Raw genomic sequence first — 20529 nt, forward strand, 5'->3', positions numbered from 1 at the left:
GTTTTAATTTTCTTCAGCTTCAACTTGAACTTGCATTTGCTGATCTGTTCAATTTGAACTTTAATGAACAATTGAACTGTCCCACAGTTGGCCTTGGACTTATTCTACTGATGATACTGGACTTCTTCAAAGTCTCTTTCTACAGATGTAGTCGGTTTGATTCCTGTGTATTCCATCTGATAAAGTCCATGTGTACAGTCACCATTTATGTTGTTGAAAAAGGTATTTCCAAGGAATAGGTCATTGGTCTTGCAAAAGTCTGTCATGTGATCTCCAGTGTCATTTCTATCGCCAAGGCCATATTTTTCAACTACCGATCCTTCTTCTTTGCTTCCAGCTTTCGAATTCCAATCACCAGGAATTATCAATGCATCTTGAGTGCATGTTTGATCAATTTCAAACTGCAGAAGTTGGTAAAAATCTTCAATTTCTTCATTTTTGGCACTAGTGGTTAGTGGGTAAACCTGAATAACAGTCATATTAACTGGTCTTCCTTGTAGGCAAAAGAATATTATCCTATCACTGACAGAAATATACTTCAGAATAGATCTTGAAATGTTCTTTTTGAAGATGAATGTGATGCCATTCCTCTTCAATTTGTCATTCCCAGTGGAATAGACCATATGATTGTCTAATTCAAAATGGCCAATACCAGCCCATTTCAGCTCATTAATGACTAAGAGATTGATCTTTAGGCATTCTATTTCATTTTTGACAACTTCCAATCTTCCTATATTTGTACTTCATACATTCCACATTTGCAGCCATTTCTTCTCATTTTGAGTCATGCCACATCAGCAAATGAAGGTCCTAAAAGCTTTACTCCAACCTGTCATTAAGATCAACTGTACCTTGTGGCGTTTGGGGTCTTAAATGCTAACAAGCGGCCATCTAAGATGCATCAATTGGTCTCAACCCACCTGGATCAAAGGAGAATGAAGAACACCAAGGTCACATGATAACTATGAGCCCAAGAGACAGAAAGGGCCACATGAACCAGAGACTTACATCATCCTGAGACCAGAAGAACTAGATGGTGCCCAGCCACAACCAATGACTGCCCTGACAGGGAGCACAACTGAGAACTCCTGAGGGAGCAGGAGATCAGTGGGATGCAGACCCCAAATTCTCATAAAAAGACCAGACTTAATGGTCTGACTGAGACTAGAGGAATCCCGGTGGTCATGGTCCCCAAACCTTCTGTTGGCCCAGGACAGGAACCATTCCCGAAGACAACTCATCAGACATGGAAGGGACTGGACAATGGGTAGGAGAGAGATGATGATGAATAGTGGCTACTAGTATCAGGTGGACACTTGAGACTGTGTTGGCATCTCCTGTCTGGAGGGGAGATAGGAGGGTAGAAAGGATTAGAAACTGGCAAAATTGTCATGAAAGGAGAGACTGGAAAGGCTGACTCATTAGGGGGAGAGTAAGTGGGAGTAAGGAGTAAGGTGTATATAAGCTTATATGTGACAGACTGACTTGATTTGTAAACGTTCACTTAAAGCTCAATAAAAATTATCATTAAAAAAAAAAAAGATCAACTGTACCTTGAAGAGGTAGCTCTTCCCCAGTCATATTTTCAGTTCCTTCCAACCTGAGGGGCTCATCTTCTGACACTATATCAGACAATGTTCTGCTGCTATTCATAAGGTTTTCACTGGCCAATTTTTTTCATAAGTAGATCGATAGGTCCTCTTCCTAGTCTGTATTAGTCTGGAAGCTCTGCTGAAACCTGTCTACCACGGGTGACCCTGCTGGAATTTGAAATACCGGTGGCATGGCTTCCAGTATCACAGCAACACACAAGCCACCACAGTAGGACAAACTGACAGACAAGTGGTGGGAATTTCCATTAAGGGTGATGAAAAAAATTGAAAATGGATAATGCTAATGGTAGCACAACATGATAAACATAATTGATGTTACTGAATTGTACAGGTAAAAATGACTGAAATGAAAAATATTTTCTCATATATATTTTGCATGATAAAAAATAAATTAAATTAAAAGAAATATCCAGATCTCTAGCCAGTAATCTGTTTTAGGACCTAAAGTGCAGGGGGGAAAGACATGATATGGCTTTCTCCTTTTGCAATCATTTTTCTCACTACCTCACCTAAAAAAGCCCTCTACACACACTTAAGCACATCCAAATTTTATTCTCCATCCCACCCTCCTTGGTGTTTATCCCCATCTTCCACTCATTTGGCCTATTTTGTTGTAGAGGGGACAGGGGGAGAATAAAATGGATATTGTAGGAAGGAAATAGAATGAGAGGCAGAAAGGGGGAAATAATTTTTTTCCAAATTTTTAGTCTGTAGATTTAAGTACTGAGAAAGTTTATTTATCAAAAAAAAACAGAGGAAATGAAAGGAGTTTTTGTTATAATGATGACAATAAACTATAGTTACATACTGTCTTAGTCATGTAGTGCTGCTGTAACAGAAACGTCACGAGTGGATGGCTTTAACAAAGAGAAGTTTATTCTTTCACAGTCTAGTAGGCTACAAGTCCAAATTCAGGGCATCAGCTCCAGGGTAAGTCTTTCTACTCTCTGTCAGCTCTGGAGGAAGTTCCTTCTCATCAATTTTCCCCAGTCGAGAAACATCTTAGCACAGGAACCCTGGGTTCAAAGGATGAGCTGTGCTCCCAGTGCTTCTATCTTAGTGGTATGAGGTCCCCCTTTCTCTCTGCTCACTTCTCTCTTTTCTATCTCAAAAGAGATTGGCTGAAGACACAATCCAATCTTGTAGATTGAGTCCTCTCTCATTAACATACCTGCCGCCTATCCCACCTCATTAACATCACAGAGGTAGGATTTACAACACACAATACTGGGAATCATGGCCTAGCCGAATTGTTAGACATATTTTTGGAGGACACAATTCAACCCATTACACGTACCAAAATCCAAAGTGATCCATCGTCAGAATTATTTTTAATGCCCTACCTGCTGACCGCTGAGTTAGGGCTTCTTCGATGTTGTTGATAGCCAAGATTTTGTTTTTACTCACTGATTAGAGTAATTCACTTTTTCAATATTGAGGTTAAGATTTTGAGTTATTCCTTTGTTTTGCCACTTAAAAAATTATTTTACACCCTAAGAGAGTACACTCTAGTGACATTCACTTTGGGTGGTAAGTTTGCCTTTCTTTCATAAAGAGGTAAAGTAAGTCAGAACCACGAAAGTACTGACCTTTGTGCAGGTTCATTTTAGAAGAGCACATAAGGAAGATGATTCCCTTAAAACTATACTTGCTTATGCACCCTTGGAAAGTCTTCATGCATACCAGGATATTCCAATTAGAATAGTAAAGCCTCTGTACAACCTAGCCCCTACCTACTTTCTAATCTCATTTCAAGCTCCTCTATTCCCCCAATGCTTCCAGTTCCCCTGGGCCATTGAGTGTGCTTTTCCTACTACCTAAACATCAGTTCCTTGGAGACATCTTCCCTGACCATCCAACAAAAAATAGGTTTCCCAGTTATTCCCTCTCATAGTACTCTGTACTTCTTCTTTGTAACATTTATCACAGTTTGCCATCATATATTTATTTGTGTTTATTTATGTAATCCACCAGACCACTGCCTGGTGTGGTCCCTAGCCAGCATCTTTGGCATTATCTGGGAACTTATTAGAAATGCAAATTCTCAGGCCCCACCCCAGACCTACCGAATCACAAACTCAGAGAGTGAGGTACAGCAATCTTAATTTTAATAAGTCTTCTAGGTGAGTCTGATGCTACTTAAGTTTCAGAGCTAATGTACTAGATCATAATTTCCATGAGAGTAGAGACTATGTCAGTTTTCTTCATCACTGTATACCAGGACTGTACATGGTGGCTGACATATAAAGATGCTCCATAATTATATATTGTTGTTGAAAAAAACTAAAATAAGCTACAATCTTGCCCCACAGCAATAAATACATTCACGTAGTGACCCATTATGTATATATATATATGCCTAATATAGGCTACATATATTGTGTAGAGGAAACCCTGGTGGCGTAGTGGGTAAGTGCTACAGCTGCTAATCAAAAGGTTGGCAGTTCAAATCCACCAGGTGCTCCTTGGAAACTCTATGGGGCAGTTCTACTCTGTCACATAGGGTTGCTATGAGTCGGAATCGACTTGACGGCAACGGGTTTCTTTTTTTTTTGTATTGTGTAGAATATAATTTATATATTTATATTATATATATTAATATATATAAAACAAGCTTTTCAAAGTAATACCCTTATTATATCCTATACATTCAAAACATTCTCCACCCTATTCTATTTGCTCTACTTCATATTTTCAGTGCGATAAGAGAACCACTAATTTATTTCACACTCCACTAATGGGTCTTATGTGCAACTTGAAAATTCCTAGTCACTGAGGCTGTTCTAAAGAAATTCAGGCCTGTGCCCTGTTATTCTTGTCATCTGGAATACCCTTCACCCTTACCCCCTCATGCCCAAATCCTTCTGATTCTTTCATCCTCTCAGAGTGGACTTTTCTGGTATGGAAGTATTTTTCTCTCTTCTGAATTCTCACCACATTTTCTCAGGTTATGACTTTTCTTCCTTTCTTCTTTTAATATAGTGTTTATGGGGTATCACTTCTCCTAGAGTCCCTCAAAGCAGAATCCATATCTGACCCATCTTAGTTTTTTTTTTTTTTTAACATTTAGTGTATAACTTCAAATAATGTTTCCTAAATAAATTTGAGTTTCAAGGAGAGAGCTGTTAATTTCATTTAAGGTTCTGTGGAGAAATATTTTAAAAGGAAGTAGGATTCCAATCAGCGACTTAGAGAGGGAGGTTATGTGAGGAAAGGGGAACCATATGGGCAAAGTGCCCAAGACAGAAAAGTTCAGGGCACATTCGGGCAATGTGATGTTTGTGGTAGGGGAAAAGAGGGGTGTGGCAGAGCGCCTTAAATGACCTGGTTTTTTATTCTGCAAGGAAAGGGGAACCATCAGTGGTCTGTAGGAAAACTGATGTGGTTGGTCTTCTGTTTCTTTTTTTTTTTTTTAAAGGTAACTTTGGTGGGAAGATGTAAGACATGCAAGAGTGTGGTGGCTATGAACATGGCTGCTCAGACCTCTGGCTGAGGGCAGCATGTTGACTGATCACCCCAGCTGCCACTCCCATGGATCCACCACCACTTTTGTGCCAAGGACACACTTCCCAGCAGCTCCCAACCAATGACTGGCCATATGGAGATACTAGTACTAATCCATTCCTTCGGGACACAGGACTCTAACAACTTTTGCTCAAGGACTCCCCAGCGACCTGGCCAAAACTTGGTTAGAACTGCGCTGCAGTCTGGGACTTCCAGTGCAATCTTCTTTCTTTCTTCCAATCAGACCTTCTTCTGGTGTGAAGTTTCTCCCAACCACCCCTGCCTCCTCAACTGTATCTTCACAGGCATTCCCCTGTAAATCCTTTGCATTTCTAATCTTGTCTGGCCTATGCTTCTCTGGGGACCTGAACCAATCCAGTTGGGCAGATAACATCAGAAAGCAGGTAGGAAGCCAAAGTGGTAAGATGAGCATACCTGATTACAATACAAATATGCCCGGAAATATACATTTGTATTTATTAATGTATACATATATACAGATTTCGGGTACATAACAGGTATTTACTGAAATGATCAAAACTTAAAGAAGGAAGAGCTCACCAGGAAGCCACGGGGTAGGAAGGAATGCAGACATTTTATAAAAATGTGTTTATTCACAGGCATAAATCCAACTGAGATTAGAAAGCACCAGACAATCTACCACAAAACGTGAGATGCCAAGCTGACCAGAACACTCTCACCATATCACATGGTGCCAGAGACACTCCAGCCACAAAATACAAGCAGATGTCAACACTTTCACCTTCCACTTTCTAAATTTTGCTGATCGGGCCAAGTTTCATTTCACTTATTGGGCCACTTTCCATGTTGGGGAAAAGGGTTGAGGAAGGGTGGAAGAAAGTGTTAGGATCCAAGTTTCATATCTGCTAAAGTAAACTGATGTTGCCTGCTGCTGGGTTTCAAGAGAAAAGCTTCCTTAAATCAGCCTAGAGTTGCTCCGAAGGGCATGGAGACAGGGTCGATAAATATTTTCTGTAAAGGGCCAAATAGTAAGCTTTTTAAGCTTTGTAGGTCATAGAGTCTCTGTTACTACTACTCAACTTTGCTGTTGTACCACAAAAGCAGCCATAGACAACATGAAACCAAATGTGTTTGTCTCTGTTATAATAAAACTTTATTTAGAAAAACAGTCAGTGGGCCAGATTTAGCCCATGAACCATACTTTGCCCACCCCTGCCACAGAGCCTTGAGGATTCTCACGAAAATACCCTCTTCTTTTTTAGATGTGTATACTCTACCTGGAAACCCTGGTGGCATAGTGGTTAAGTGCTACGCCTGCTAACCAAAGGGTCAGCAGTTTGAATCCGCCAGGTACTCCTTGGAAGCTCTATGGGGCAGTTCTACTCTGTCCTATAGGGTCACTAGGAGTCGGAATCGACTCAACGGCACTGGGTTTTGGGTTTGTTTATACTCCACCTGCTTTCTAATTTTTATCTACTTAATACAAAAAATGCACCATAGTATCCAGCTACCATTACTGAATGTCTTGATCAAAGACTCTACAGAAGAATCCTAATCAAAAGAGGTGAAAATGTGGGATAGAATTTCAAATTCTTGTAGAATCCAGACTTTCTAGAGCCACTGAGGCTGGATGAGCCTTCAAAACTATTGCCCTGAGATAAGCTTTAAATCTTAAACCAAAAACAGCCCCTGAAGTCTTCTTTAAACTAATAGTTTAGCTTAATTAGTAAAGAATCTCTGCCTTGAGCATTGTGCTCTTTTAGAGAACTATCTATAGGAATCAAATGGCCAACAGCAAGTTGAAAGGTTAGAAACCTTAGGGGGCAGTGAGTTTATGATAATGGGGGAGGAACAATTTGGAAAAGAAGGGTGAGAATTATTAAACAACTTGAAGAATATAATCAATATCACTCAATTTGTACATGTAGAAATTGAATCAGTATATGTTCTGTTGTATACACTTTCAACAACAAAAAAATAAAAAAAAACATGTTTAAAACATCAAGTTGAAAATGATCAGTTATATTAAATACTATTTTTAATAGGGGAAAAGGCCATGAAACAAGCTTTGGGCTGGAAAAAGAAAACGAAAATGATCAGCAGAATTCAGCCTAAAATTATCTTCATCTACTAAACAACTGATTCTTAAAGTGTGGTCCCTGGACCAGCAGCATCAGCATACCAGTGAACTTGACAGATACAAATGCAAATTTTCTGGCCCTACCCTAAACATAAGTCAATCAGAACATGTAGGAGTGGGACCCAGTCACTGGTGGTTTAACAAGCCCTCCAGGTGATTCTGATGCACAATCAAGCTTGAGAACCACTGAGCTAGGCTATGTCTGAAGCAGACAGTGCCTCAAATTCTCCATCAGAAAGTAGGACTATTGAAGACTTGTTATTTTCCCCTACACTAAGATCACAAAGAGATTGCCAAGACTAGGCTGATACCCACCCAAGGTGTTCCAACTAGCTTACACCTACTGGAGCTAAAATACATGGTTTTTTTTGTTTGTTTCTTTGAATACGGATCATCTGCATTAGAAAAGGTTATCTAGTTCTAAATCAAACATATAGTCATAAAAATTTTCTTTAATCTGTAAGATGATCAATAGAGCCCTTGGGGCTGTAGATGGGGGTCAGATACCAGCTGGGCCACAGCCAAGGTTTGTGTATCTCTGGTGTGCAGAATTAGGCAACACCCAAACCTCACCCAAGTATCTATGTGCATCCCTAATTCATATGGGGACCAAGGATAACCGTGGGAGAAAATTGCAAGCTCATGACTGGGAATCAGATATTGGAGACACATCTGAGAGACTTGGTGAGGGAGGGAGGATTGCAAATAAACAAGAATAAGAGGGGAACAGAAGTCAGATTTCAAGTCCTTTCCACCCCCAACACACAAACCAAAATAAAATTAACTTTGCTGCTGTGTGCCATCTAGTCGATTCTGACTCATAGTGACCTCATGTGACAGAATAGAACTGCCCCATAGAGTTTTCTTAACTGTGATTTTTATGGAAGCAGATTGCCAGGTTTTCCTCTCACGAAACTGCTGGGTGGGTGAGTTTGAACTGCCAACTTTCAGTTAGCAGCTGAATGCTTAACCGTTGCACCACCTGGGCTTCTTAAAGGGAAAGTAATCTGACAAACCAGATCTGACCAGCCAGAATGGACTTCAGAGCCTGAGCATCTGAAGAGAGTCATGGTTCTGGTTACAGCATAGCAGCTGGTACATGGGCCATTTCCTCCACCCCCGTTCCCCAGCTCTGCTACATGCCCATGAGCAACCCATGGACACAGGGGCTGGACCCTCCAGGTTTGCACATGGATAGAGTAGGCTTGCTATGTTCTATAAGGTTCTGTGGGCCCAAGCAGTTTTCATGAGGTGTGAAATTCTTCCCACTTTGCAGGAGACTACAGAACTAGTGTGAGGATTGACAGCTCTGAAGCCAGATCAAATTGGCAGCGCAGTAAATGCCAGTTGTTGTGCAGTCAGGAGCATCACAAGAGCTTTTATGAGACACCCTCGCAGACTTCCTCAACACTTGGGGAAGTCTATGTAAAGTCCTGAAGATTCCAAGTGAGTCAGCTGAAACTTGGAGGTAGCAAGATTCTAGAAAGTATGTTAAGTGTTGGCATAATTTTGTACAGTAAGATAGTGAGGTAGGGGTTGCCCAGTTGCTTCACCTCTCATTAATTCCAGCCACTTCAACAGAGATTGGTTCTATTAGACTCCAATCAACCTCACACAAGTGCAACCTGAAGGGCCTCTCCTCAGGCAAACCTCTTGCTTCCTACCCCAGGGTTTCTCTTTTGAGACTGGGGAGAGGGGTAATCAAGGCTAGTGGAATGAAGTTTTGACCATCAGGGGTTAGGAACTGATGAGCAAATGCTTCCATCATCACCACTACCAAATGGACCATTCTGAAGCCCATTTCATTTGTGTCTCAGCAGGCCTAGTAGATCAAGTAACCAGTCGCCCACAGTGGTGGTTGACTCAACATTGCACACTAGTTTTGGCTCTCTTTCCCCTGCTTTGAAACTCTGTCAATCATTTGTGTCTCCAAACCATGCTCCCCCAGGAACAGTCGTATTTAAACTTTTGTTTCAGGCCCTGCTTTCTGAGGAACTCAGGCTAAGACAGAAGTGTTTCAGTTTCACAGGACTTAGAAGCAATGGTACGTCTGTGTCAGTATAGGAATTGTACATCTCTCATGGCAAACAAATGGTATTACTTCCTATTTTATCGGACTTACATATAGTGTGATAATTCTATTACATGCTGTCTTATTTATCTAGTGCTGCTTTAACAGAAATACCTCAAGTGAATGGTTTTAACAAAGAGAAGTTTATTCTCTCACCATCTAAAAGGATAGAAGTCCAAATTCAAGGTGCCACCTCAAGGGTTAGGCTTTCTCTCTCTGTCGGCTCTGGGTAGGGGAAGGTCCTTGTCATCAATCCTCCCCTGGTCTAGGAGCTTCTCAGTAATCCTCTCCTGGTTCTTCATTCTTGGTGCTAGGAGGTCCCCCTGTCTCTCTGCTTGTGTCTCTCTTTTATATCTTAGAAGAGACTGCCTTAAAACACAACGTAATCTTGTAGATTAATTCCAGCCTCATTAACATAACTGCCTCTCCTCCTGCCTCATTGACATCATAGAGATAGGATTTACAACACACAGGAAAATTGCATCAGACGACAAAATGGACAATCACACAATACTGGGAATCACGGCCTAGCCAAGGTAACACATATTTTGGGGGGACACAATTCAATCCATGACACATGCCTCAAGCAAAGACATAATTCATGATCACTTCCCTAGATTCCTAATCTTATATTTCCAAAGTATGAAGAACTTTAGCTCTTTTTTAAAAATAAATATAATCACATGCAAACACTCTAAGAGTTCATTCACCAATACTCTAGTGATCTGAAACAGCAGTATCTAACAAGTTGTGAAGCAGGCTCAAGAGAGATGGCAAGCAGAACACAAACAGAAGGAAAGCACTAATGGCAGTCTTTTCATTTTGAGAAAGACAGAGAGCAACTAAAGACCTACTTTCTACAGCTGTAATGATAAGATGAATCATCATTTTCTAAAACCTGAAAAAAATACCTTAGTTTGTATTTAATTCTCCAGACTTTTCTACCTCTCTCCCCACCACCCCATCTTTCCACCGAGGACTTTTGTTTCTCTGAACTGGTAGTTTTTGCTTTATTTTGTTTTCTGTTTCAAGCTTTATTACCAAACTCTGAGGATCATATAGACATAACAATTGCAGACAGTATTCAAGGAGAATTTTTTTTTTAATCTTTTTGTTTTTGTTGAGAATACACACAGTAAAACATACATCAACTCAACATTTCTACATGTACAATTCAGTGACACTGATTACATTCTTCAAGTTGTACAACCATTCTCGCCCTCCTTTTCTGCGTTGTTGCTCCTCCATTAAAATAAACTCACTGACCCCAAATTTCCTATCTAATCTTTCGAGTTGATGTTGTAGCTTTGATCCCATATTTGATAGTTCTTAAAAGAGTATAATGCTGAAGGCAGGCATTTTTTATTAGTTAAGCTAAACTATTGTTTGGTTTTAAGAAGACTTCAGGGGATATTTTTGGTTTAAGGTTTAAAGATAACCTCAGGGCAATAGTTTGGGGGGGCTCATCCAGCCTCTGTGGCTCCAGAAAGTCTGAAGTTCATGAAAATTTGAAATTCTGTTCTGCATTTCTCCCCTTTTGATCAGGATTCTTCCATATTCTTTATCAAAATGTTCAGTTAATGGTACCCAGGCACCATCCAGCTCTTCTGGTTTCATGGCAAAGGAGGCAGTTGTTTATGAGACAATTAACCACACATTCCATATCCCCTCAAGGAGACTATTTTTATTAAGGGGGAGAAAATATAGTAACTGCAGTTAAGAATTTCAAAATAATGATTAACTAAAACACTTTAATTCTTGATATTAAAACAAATTCTTGGTGTATGGGAGATTGAGGATAGGGAGAGATCCCCATTTTAGACACTTTTTAAACAGAAAAGGATGTTGGCATGCATCTATTTTCCTACCTATGGTAGCCATTTTAATTTTTTGGACAAGAAAGCAAAATTTACTTTCCCTCTTTGTCTTACATGGACCACCTCACAGACCTCAAACATACCCTTAATGACGCTGAGCATCGTCTATCACAGGCCTTTAACCATCTTCTACCTCTGTCTCAAGGAGCCCTGGTGGCATAATGGTTAAGGGCTCAGCTGCTAATCAAAAGGTCGGCAGTTCAAACCCGCTCAGCAGCTCCACAGGGGAAAAGATCTGGTGATCTGCTCCCGTAAAGATTTCAGCCTAGGAAACCCTACAGGGCAGTTCTACTTTGTCATATAGGGTCACTATGTGTCAGAATAAACTCAATGGCACACTACAACACCTCTGCGTAAGACTTCCCAAGTGGGAATCACATTTAATTCTAGAAAATGAAGCTGCCTGTCCAATGACAAGGCTTTCTGAACTATTAAAAATTTTCCTCTGGTGTTTGTCATCATGTAGCTCTAGGAGGCTCTGTCCCTATATACAACAGAATGAAACACTGCCTGGTCCTGCACCATCTTCACAATGGTTTTATGCTTGAGCCCATTGTTACAGCCACTGTGTCAATCCATCTTGTTGAGGGTATTCCTCTTTTTCACTGACCCTCTACTTTACCAAGCATGATGTCCTTCTCCAGGGACTGATTCCTCTTGATAATATATTGAAGTATGTAAGATGCAGTCTTGCCACCCTTGCTTCTAAGGAGGTCCTGGTTGTACTTCTTCCAAGACAGATTTGTTCGTTCTTTTGGCAGCCAATAGTATATTCAATATTCTTCACCAACACCACAATAAAGGCATCAATTCTTCTTCAGTCTTTCTTACTCATCATTCAACTTTCACATGAATATAAGATGACTGAAAACACCATGGCTTGGGTTAGGTGCACCTTAGTCTTCAAGATGACGTCTCTGCTTTTCAACACTTTAAAGAGGCCTTTTGCAGCAGATCTGCCTGATGCAATACGTTGTTTGATTTCTTGACTGCTGCTTCCATGGCTGTTGATTGTGGATTGAAATAAAATGAAATCCTTGGCAACATCAATCTTTTCTCCATTTATCTGCTGTTGCTTATTGGTCCATTTGTGAGAATTTTTGTTTTCTTTGTGTTAAGGTGTAGTCCATACTGAAGGCTGAGGTCTTTGATCTTCATGAGTAAAGGCTTCAAGTCCTCTTCACTGTCAGCAAGCAAGGTTGTATCATTGCATAATGCAGGTTGTTAATGAGTCTTCCTCCCATTCTGATGCCCTGTTCTTCTTTAGAGTCCAACTTCTCAGGTTATTTGCTCAACATACAGAGTGAATAGGTATGGTGAAAGGATACAACCCTGACACACACCTTTCTTGACTTTAAACCACGCAGTATTCCCTTGATGTGTTCGAATGACTGCCTCTTTGTCAAGTACAGGTTGCTCACAAGCACAATAAATTATTCTGGAATTTCCATTCTTCACAATGTTATCCATAACTTGTTATGATCCACACAGTTGAATACCTTTGCATAGTCAATAAAACACAAGTTAACATCAACCTGATATTCTCTGCTTTCAGCCAGGATCTATCTAACATCAGCAATGATATCCCTGGTTCCACGTCCTCTTCTGAATCCAGCTTGAATTTTTGGCAGTTCCTTGTCAACGTACTACTACAGCCGCTTCTAAATGATCTTCAGCAAAATTTTACTTACGTGTGATATTAATGATATTGTTTGATAATTTCCAAATTCAGTTGGGTCATCTTTCTTTGGAATAGGTATAAATATGAATCTTTTCCAGTTGGTTGGCCAGGTAGCTGTCTTCCAAATTTCTTGGCATAGATAAAGGAGTACTTCCAGCGCTGCATCAGTTTGTTTAAACATCTCAATTAGTATTCCATCAATTCCTGGAACCTTGTTTTTTGCCAATGCCTTCAGTGCAGCTTGGACTTCTTCCTTCACTACCACTGGTTCCTGATCATATGCTACCTTCTGAAATGGTTGAATGTTGACCAATTCTTTTTGGTATAGTGAGTCTGTATATTCCTTTCATCTTCTTTGGATGCTTCTTGTGTCATTTAATATTTTCCCTGTAGAATCCTTCAATATTGCAACTTGAGGCTTGAATTTTTTCTTCAGTTCTTGAGGCTTGAGAAATGCCAAGTGTATTCTTCCCTTTTAGTTTTCTATCTCTGGGTCTTTGCCTTGTCATTATAATACTTTACTGTCTTCTCAAGCTGCCCTTTGAAATCTTCTGTTCAGCTTAGCTTCTGTATAGTGCTTGACAAACCACAGTAGCTTGGTGAGCTGATGCAGCTTTCTATTTGTTTTTCATGAGAGACCTTACACATGAATGCCACATGCTAGGATGGTAGACCAGAAAGACAGTAAGAGCCTACAACACTGATAATGTAGACCCATCATGTCAGCCTTGGGCTTCTATCTTCCGTCATGCTTTTACCTGAGAAAACAAATTATTTTGTGTTTAAACCACTACATTTGTTTTCATTTTGTTAACTGCAGCTGAACCTAACCCTACCTGGCACAATGTACCATTGGCCATATAGCCAGATGGTATCATCCATGATTCAAAAGAATCCCAATGCTTTTGATGTCTGCAACCAACTTTGAAATGCGTCCAAAAAATAAGATGGATTGATAAATGGATACAGGAATTAGCTGAGTGGATAGATAAGTTATAAAGAAAATATTGATTGTAGCATATAGATGGTGGGTATATGGACATTCACTGTACAATTCCTTCAACTTTTCAAAATAAAATGCTGAAAAATTCTATTGGCAAGCCATCAGTACAATTTATTACACTTTTGAAAAATATTCCTAGTAATGAGGAATTTTGTAGCTTTCTTTCTCTCACTGAAAGGGTTACTTTTCTTCCTGTTCTATAAACACTATTGTGGGCCTAGAGTCTTAAAAAATAGAACTGGAAGTACTGCCAATGAGACAAACTGGGTGCAAATAAAAATTTTAAAGACCATATAAACAGAAATCCATCTGGAAAGATGTTTTCTTCATTAGCACAGTAAAAGCTAGAATAGAATTTCCTGATATAGATGTACTTTTTGACTCTCTGCAAATCCCACTGGGCACAAGAGAGAGGTGTCTCACTCTTTAATTTAAAATTAGCCTTCACCCCTAAAATGAGGCTAGAAATAGTAGAATCTCAAATAAACTGAACTCAGCATTGGACAACATTTTCTTTCCCTGTTAAGGTCCTTTCTCCCTCCTTATGGATACAGGGATGCTTCTAAAGGAGATAAAACCTTTATCAACTTGAAGCATTTCTGTTGAGAGAGTAACAATTGTGGTGTTGGATCTTTTCCCATAGGTCTTTATTCTAAGCAACAAATTGGACCACTGAACAATTACTGGCAGGAATACTAAAGTTTGCAGAAGCTTTGGCTGCAAGGTATTTTTGTAAGCACACTACACTAATTTTTTTACAGTCACATGTAAAAAAAAAAATTTTCCATAGCCGCATTTACAAAAATGCCTCATGAGGGGAAGGCCCAGTTGGCAAACAAATGTAGAAGGTGTGCACTATTTGCGTAGAAATATGGTAACAGTGGGAACTAACATGCCTTCAGAAAATAATGCAAATTTAATTCTAGAGAATTTAGCTCTGAACTCATGCAGCAGTATTTATTATATTTATTGACGGGATTTGGGAGCAGACACTAATTGAAGAACATGGATTCACTTTATAATCCTGTACAGTCACTTGCTTATGACTTGCTGGAAAGTTCTGCTTCGAAACATTTTCCAAATTTGATCTCATCTCAGAAAGAATGTTCTTGCAAATCCAGGGAGAAATAGCCTCAGTTCTGTTTGACTTATTCAAGGATAAAAAAAAAAAAAGAATGAAAAAGAATACAATTTAGATAGATACGCACATACATATGTAATTTATATAATTTGTATTTTATATGTTTACATATATTTAAACCAGGTGGCACAAGGTTTAAGCAATCAGCTACTAACCCAGAGGTTGGTGGTTTGAATCCACCCATTGGCATGTTTGAAGAAAGCCCTGGTGATCTACTTCCAAAAGATCACAGCTATTGAAAATCCTATGGAATGCACATGCAGCCACCATGACTTGGAATTGACTCAGCTGCAAGTGGTGTTTTATACATATAAATATGTGTACAAGTATATTTGTATGTATATTTTTAAAATATTGTCTGCTTGTTTATTTGATTTTGGTAGGCAACTGCTTACTGTATACAGTGCTCTATAGCATAGTCTTCTGGCAGAGGAGCAAAAGATGGAGAAGACCAGACATTACAGACATTATCATTATTGGGCAAAGCGTTAAGCATTTTTCATTATCACCTCACCCCTCATCCTCACAAAACCCTATAAGACAGGGATTGTTATTATTCCCAATTTATAGATGAAGAAATATAAAAAGCCCATTGCCATCAAGTAGATGCTGACTCATAGTGACCCTATAGGACAGAGCAGAATTGCCCCACAGTGTTTCTGAGGCTGTAATCTTTTATAGAAGCAGACTGACACATCTTTCTCCCGTGGGGTGGCTGGTGGGTTCAAACTGCCAACCTTTCAGTTAGCAGCTGAGCACGTTAACAGTTCATACTAGTGTAATAGTACCAAATAAAAACATGAAGAAAGCTGCACAGATGGATAGGAGAGAGAGAAAGGCAGAGAGGCAAACTAAATCTACTGTCAGAGTAGTCTGAACTTAGGTGATGAGCGCCTTTTCTAGAGCTGTGGCCACAGAAAAATCAAGTAAGGACCAGAAAAAAGACTCAGTAGACTTCATCTCCTCAGTGCCTTGCATTTTCCTGGCACAACAATTCACAACAGTTTTTTTTTTTTTTTTTACTAAAAAAAAAAAAGTGACAGGCTAGGTAGCTGATAGAACGGCACTAAGTATACCCAAAGGATGAGGAAAGGAGAGGCATCAATCACAAGTTGGAGAAACTTAGCATCTGGCCAAGTTGGTGGGACCTTCACTTGGATTTGTCCTGCGGGCTATCAGCAATATGAAGGTATGGTCCAGGACAGAATTGGGACTGGTGTGGGCTAATGGCAGACAAGTTAGTGAGGTCACCAAGAAAGAAAGGCTGAGGACAGAGAGAAGAGCTTTAGATGCACTAGGAAAGGGAACCGGCAAAGGGGACTGAGAAGAAAAAGTCAAAAAAGGAGAAGAAGAACTAAGAAAATGCAGTTCCATGACTTCGGTGGAGAAAGTTTCAAGGAGTTGTTTGTGGTATAATGAGAACAAATCAGGCGTGAGAGTCAAGGAAGTTGGACCTGAGCCCGGGGCCTGCCACCAGCCAGGCTTGTGACCTGGGGCAAGTGTCTGAACTTCTTTAGGCCTCTGTTTCATCATCTGTGAGTGATCTCTGAGGTCTACCCCACCTCTCAGGATCTCTGAGATTCTGTGAGGTATGAAGACTTCAGAGATCAAGAAGGAAAAGAAAAGGGCCATGGTAACTAATCTCAAAGTAAAAATGCCATGCTTAAGGGCAGAAACCAGCAGTCAAGGACTGAGAAGAAAAGGGTAAGTAGGAAGTTCTAAACAGCAGGAGAATCGATGGAAGGTTTTGTTTTGATGATAGGAGAGACTAGGGCTTGTTGAAGCCAAGGAGAGTAGAGATTAAAGATGTAAATTTGAGACAAGATCTTAGAGGTGATGCCTAAAAATGGGGTCTGAAGTATAAGCAGATAAAATGAGAAACATTCTTTATCTGAGGTGTTAAGGAGAGGGGTGTCAGAAAATTCAGAGAACTCTGCTACATAAATACTGTGAAGGAAAAGTGAAAGAATATAGTTCATCTAGAACTGAGTCTCCTTCCAAAAGCCTCAGAACCTTCTTTAAAAGGAGGCAAATCTTTTTATAAATTATGTCTTGCGGTATTACTAATTACCCCAAAGCTTAGTAGTATAAAGTAACAAATATTTACTGTCTCACACATTTGATGAGGTTCAGGAGCCTGAAAACAGCTTAGCCCAGTGATTCTGGTGCAGGATCTCTCATGAAGTTGCCGTCAAGATGTCAGCCTGAGCTGCAGTCATCTAAAGGTTTGACTGGAGCTGGAGGATCTGCTTCTAAGATGGCTCACTCATCTGATTGTTGGCTGGAGGCCTCAGTTCCTTGCCACAAGTACCCTTCCTCATGACATGGCAGCAGGCTTCCCCCCAGATTGAGTGATCCAAGACAGCAACCAAAACGGATGCCGTAATGTCCTTATGACGTAGTCTCAGAAGTGACACTCTGTCATTTCCACTATATTCTACTTGCTAGAAAGGAGTTACTATGTCTATCACGCTCTCAAGAGGAGGGGAATTAGGCTTCACCTTTTTAAGGGAAGTATATAATTTGTGGACATATTTGAACCCACCACAGACTTCAAGGACAGCGTGGATTAGAAGGATGATTGACAGTTTAGAAAAAATAGTAGCTGTAGAATATCGACTGTGGGAGGTATCCTAGAGGTCACTGACAGTAAATTAAAAAATTCCCGAAGAGATTATACTAATGCTTTAACAAAAAATTAATCTTTCATAAAGAGTGAAAATGATGATGTGGATTTATGCCAGTCAGATCAGAAGTTTGGAAACCCTGGTGGTGTAGTGGTTAAGAGCTACTGCTGCTAACCAAAAGGCCAGCAGTTGGAATCCCCCAGATGCTCCTTGGACATCCTATGGGGCAGCTCTACTCTGTCCTATAAGGTCGCAATCAGTCAGAATTGAATTGATGGCAGTGGGTTTGGTTTTGGTTTGGATTAGAAGTTTACAAAAGGGAGAAGATTCATGTTATCAGAGTAGAAGTTTAAAAAGTACCCATTAAAGATTATAAAAGGTAGAAGGCTAACACCACATCCAGACTCATCAGATACACCTGACCTCTATAGAGTCAAAGAGGAAAGGCTGATGCACACAGGAGAGCTGGTATACGGCCATGCTCACTCTAGGTGCCACTGAACTCCCATACTAACTTGAGCCCATACTAATCAAACACCCAGTTGGGAAGGAAGCTGCTGTGTTATTTACTAAGTGCTCTCAGCTCCACTGAATTAATTACCCCCTGAAAGCAATTTAGAGCCAAAACCATGTTGTTGTTGCTGTTGTTCTTGTTTTCATTTTAGCACCCTTGGTGTTAGGACAATATCGGGGTGGAGGAGGACTTTAAGGCTTACATAAGTATCTACTAGATGGGAAGATGGACGGATAAAACTAGTTCAAATGGAGAAGCTAGTATGTGTTCTTTCCCTTTAAGCACTTTGAACGTTTATACTCTAATGAGATAGGAAGATACGGAATTCATTTCTTCCTAACCTTGAAAATACTGGTAGTTTGCACAGGATCCTATAGCATACAACGAGATATCCACATGAGCATTGTGAAATAGGAAACAACTAGCAAATTTATTAACGAGGATGCTAATTGGTTAACTAATTAACAACATTGTTAGGTAGTTTTTTAGATATATTTTACAAGTAAATTATTTGTTCAGCTTTATTTTCTTTGGCCTGTCACTACTATTTAATAATAAGTGTGTACAAGTATGCCTGAACTTAACACATTTTCAAAACGGAGAAACCCAGACTCGACAACTTTCTTAACCTAATTATTTATAGTCAAGGCCTAACTTTAGCTAAAATCTATGCTGCTCAAAAAATAAATAGACAAGAAAGCCAGTTATGAAATTAGCTAAATTCTTTCCAATTACAGATGGCCCAGATGTGCCTTATAAAAACATAATAAAACTATATCATCATAACCATATATTTAATGATGCGGAGTATCTGTTGTAAATAAATTGGATATTATACTGAAAATAAACAGCACATGAGTGTACTTATTTGGATAAAAGAAAATGGAAGTAACTGGTGGATAGCTACTTACACAGAAAGCTGTCCAGATCCATTTTCAACATGGCTATAACTTTTCTTCACATTTTAGTATATAATGTTGAACAACCTTAAAATTGGGTAAGATTAAAAACAAATGGGATATCTGTTGCTTATTTTAGTATTAACTTTATTGTAATCTTATTCTAATTTAATATTATACTCATGTTTGATATTTATTATACACATGGAAACTTATACTGTATCACATAACGAAATATGAAATGTATTTAAAACAGGAACTATATAGGAAGATATAAATATCCACATGTCAGATGCTCTTAAGAAAGAAATGTATATTCCACTCTTGTTTTTTATAGAGAAAGCTTTAAAATGATTTTCTACATTTACACAAGTTAACTTCAGTTATTTTTAAATGAAAATGAAATGTTTCATTCTTGATAATGGAAAGGGTAAAGGGTAAAATTTTCAAGAAACAAATAAAAATCATCTTCTAGATACTTCTACGGTGATTCCTCAAGTCATCAAAGTGGCTTTGTTGGTTGTTAGGTGCTGTCGAGTCCATTTTCAACTCTGAGGGACCCATGTGACAGAGTAGAATAGCCCCCTAGGGTTTTCTTGGCTGTAATCTTTACAGAAGCAGATCCCCAGGTCTTCTTCCTGCTGAGCCGCCGGATGGGCTTGGACCCAAAAACCTTTTGGTTAGCAGCCAAGTGCTTAACCATTGCGCCACCAGGGCTCCTTATCAAAGCAGCAAATGGTAAAAATAAAAAAGAAAGAAAGGAAAGGAGGGAGACAAGGAGGAACAATGTAACATGCTCACCTATGAATAAGAGTGAGCTGACATCTATGACTGTCTCCGTAAGCGGTTAAGGATTTAACTGGACTTCTCTTGTGGAAACCCTGGTGGTGTAGTGGTTAAAAGCCACGGCTGCTAACCAAAAGGCTGGCAGTTCGAATCCACCAGGTACTCCCTGGAAACTCTATGGAGCAGTTCTACTCTCTCTTATAAGGTCACTATGAGTTGGAATCGACTTGATGGCAATGGGTTTGGGTTCTGGCTTTTGGTTCTCTTGTAAATAGCAGAGATCCAAACAAAAAACGATATAGCGTGTCCCATGCCCAATTGCGGAATGTCGTTACTATATGCCATTGAGTCGATTCCAACTCCTAGCAACCCCGTGTGACAGAGTAGAACTGCCTCATAGGGTTTCCTGGGCTGTAATCTTCATGGGAGCAGATCACCAGGTCTTTCTTCCACAGAACTACTGGGTGGGTTTGAAGTGCTGACCTTTCAGTTAGCAGCCTAATGCTTAACAATTATGTTACCAGGGCTCCTCAACTGCAGAATAAATGACTCTGAAGCCATTCCCAAGGCCTAGAATGTTATGAATGATCAGAGTCTTCAAGTTCTACTTCTACATGGGAAATGGCACACATCCACAGTCGTATGCTGGAGTCGGCTCCTACCAGCTCTTAAGAGCCTATTGTATACATCT

This window comes from Loxodonta africana, chromosome 1 (assembly GCF_030014295.1).
Source record: "Loxodonta africana isolate mLoxAfr1 chromosome 1, mLoxAfr1.hap2, whole genome shotgun sequence".
Taxonomy (NCBI): domain Eukaryota; kingdom Metazoa; phylum Chordata; class Mammalia; order Proboscidea; family Elephantidae; genus Loxodonta; species Loxodonta africana.